Raw genomic sequence first — 2,560 nt, 5'->3', positions numbered from 1 at the left:
GCCTCCGCCGCCTCGTCGCGCCCGCCGCCTCGCCCATCGCCCTCCGCCGTCCTTCTTCGTCGACCCCGGCCGCCGTCGCCTCGCCGGAGTGCGTGCCCCGGTCAACCTCGATCCGTGCGCCGATCTGGATCCGGATCCATGAACAATAAACCCTAGGGGTAAAAATTTCGCAAGTCCCAGAACTGCAGATCCAAGTGCCTCTGTTCGTAGCTCCGTAACTTTGCATTTGTAACTCCAATTCATGCATATAGCATATCTAAATGTTCATCTTAGAGAGTACATCATTTCATTCCATTGCATCATTTTCATTTGAGTTCATCTTAATGCCCAAAATGCTGTTAGAAGAGGGCTACTTGAGTTAATTATCAGATCTGCTACTCCGTTTAGCATTTTTGTCATTTTTGCCATGATTATTGTGTGCATGTTATGCCCGTGAGTTCTACATGTGTTTTGTTAAGGGTTTTGCCATCTTTACAGAGGTGCAACCCATGTATTTTTGTGATGAGTGTAGTGACTTGTGCAAGCTTGCAAAGTGTTGCACTTGCTAATTCTGTTTTCAGGGACTTAGTAATTTCACCAAGTCCTGGAGCTGTTTATCTCATGATGCCATATGTTTATGTTGTTTCCTAGTGATCCGTGCCTCTTTTGAGGATGATCAGTAAGGATGTTTTGTTAATATTGTAGTGCTCTATCCATCCATGTCTTTGTTTGCAATTATGGAGCACCCTAGCTTGAGTAAATCGAGCTCTACTTTTGCTACTTTGTGAATCTGGGCAGATTGTCAACTTGTTTGCAATTTTGCCGGTGATGTTGTAGTTGGTCCATGCATGCTATGCTATTGTTCTTGCTATGTATAGCTTACATTTTGTGCCTTCTTTATGGGTGTATGCTTGTCTTGCCATGACTTGCACCATAGTGAGTGCATCGAGCTCGTAAACATGCCTACTTGAGTTATATTTCAGCATGTGCCAGTTTGCACTAAGTATGAAAACTGATTATGTTTTTGCTATGTTCACGTGCTTGCAATTGTATTTTCTGATCCTTTTTGGCTCAAGGTCACTAAGGGACTTTTGTTAAGCTCTTTGAGTAGCTCTATGCCATGCTTTACTTTGCCATGTTCAAGTCCTTTAGCATGTAGTTTTGTTGCTCCGAAGAGGGCTACCTGATCTGAAATTCCAGACAAGTGTTGATTTCACTAAGTCTGAGATCTGTTTGCCATTTGCATTTTTGCCATGCTTGTTTGAACCTGTTAATGGATGATTTGGCCGTAGCTCAGTGCTAGATTTTTGTTAAGCATCTTGTGTGCATCCCTGCCATGTATTTTGTTGTCATGTTTGAGTGCTGTAGCATGTTCATTTCTTTGCATTTAGATGCCTACTTGCTGTAAATCGTAGACTGGTGTCATTTTTGAATCGCTTGCCATTTCCAAACCGTAACTCCGATTCTGGCGTTCTTTATATCGTTTTCAAGCGATTTCATCTCATCTTTCCAGTGGCACACTTGGTTTTCCAAGTTGAGGCTAGGTTCATGCATTTACTGTCATATCTTGCATTTTGCATCCCGCATCGCATCCCGCATAGCATATCATCTTTGCATTGTGTTGTTTGAGTTTGCACATGGTTGGTTGTATCCTTGTTGCTTGTTTGTCTTGTTTGGGTAGAGCCGGGAGACGAGTTCGCAAACGAGGAGCCCGTCGAGTTTGCTTTTGAGGATCCAGTCAACTCTGACAACTGTGCAGGCAAGATGATCATACCCTCGAAATCACTACTATCTTTGCTATGCTAGTTTGCTCGCTCTTTTGCTATGACATTGCTATGATGCCTACCATTTGATTGCAAGCCTCCCAAATTGCCATGTCAAACCTCTAACCCATCTTGTCCTAGCAAACCATTGATTGGCTATGTTACCGCTTCGCTCAGCCCCTCTTATAGCGTTGCTAGTTGCAGGTGAAGATTGGAGCCCGTTCCTTGTTGGAACATTTATTTACTTGTTGGGATATCATTATATTGCCATGTTATCTTAATGCATCTATATACTTGGTAAAGGGTGGAAGGCTCGGCCTCTCGCCTAGTGTTTTGTTCCACTCTTGCCGCCCTAGTTTCCGTCATATCGGTGTTATGTTCCCGGATTTTGCGTTCCTTACGCGGTTGGGTTATAATGGGAACCCCTTGATAGTTCGCCTTGATTAAAGCTTTTCCAGCAATGCCCAACATTGGTCTTACCATTCGCCACCTAGCCCTTTTCTTTCCCTTGGGTTCTGCAGACTCAAGGGTCATCTTATTTTACCCCCCCGGGCCAGTGCTCCTCTGGGTGTTGGTCCCACCGAGCGATGTCCGGGGCTACCAGGAGCAACTCTGGGCTGGCCTACCCGATGTCTGGCTCATCTGAGTGTGCCCTGAGAAAGAGATATGTGCATCTCCTATCGGGATTTGTCGGCACATTCAGACGGTGTTGCTGGTCTTGTTTTAACCTGTCGAAGTGTCTTGAATTACCGAGATACCGAGTCTGATCGGAACGTCTTGGGAGGATGTCTATTCCTTCGTTGACCGTGAGAGCTTGT

This window comes from Triticum aestivum, chromosome 5A (genome assembly GCF_018294505.1).
Source record: "Triticum aestivum cultivar Chinese Spring chromosome 5A, IWGSC CS RefSeq v2.1, whole genome shotgun sequence".
Classification (NCBI taxonomy): domain Eukaryota; kingdom Viridiplantae; phylum Streptophyta; class Magnoliopsida; order Poales; family Poaceae; genus Triticum; species Triticum aestivum.
Note: the sequence above shows the minus strand (reverse complement) of the source record.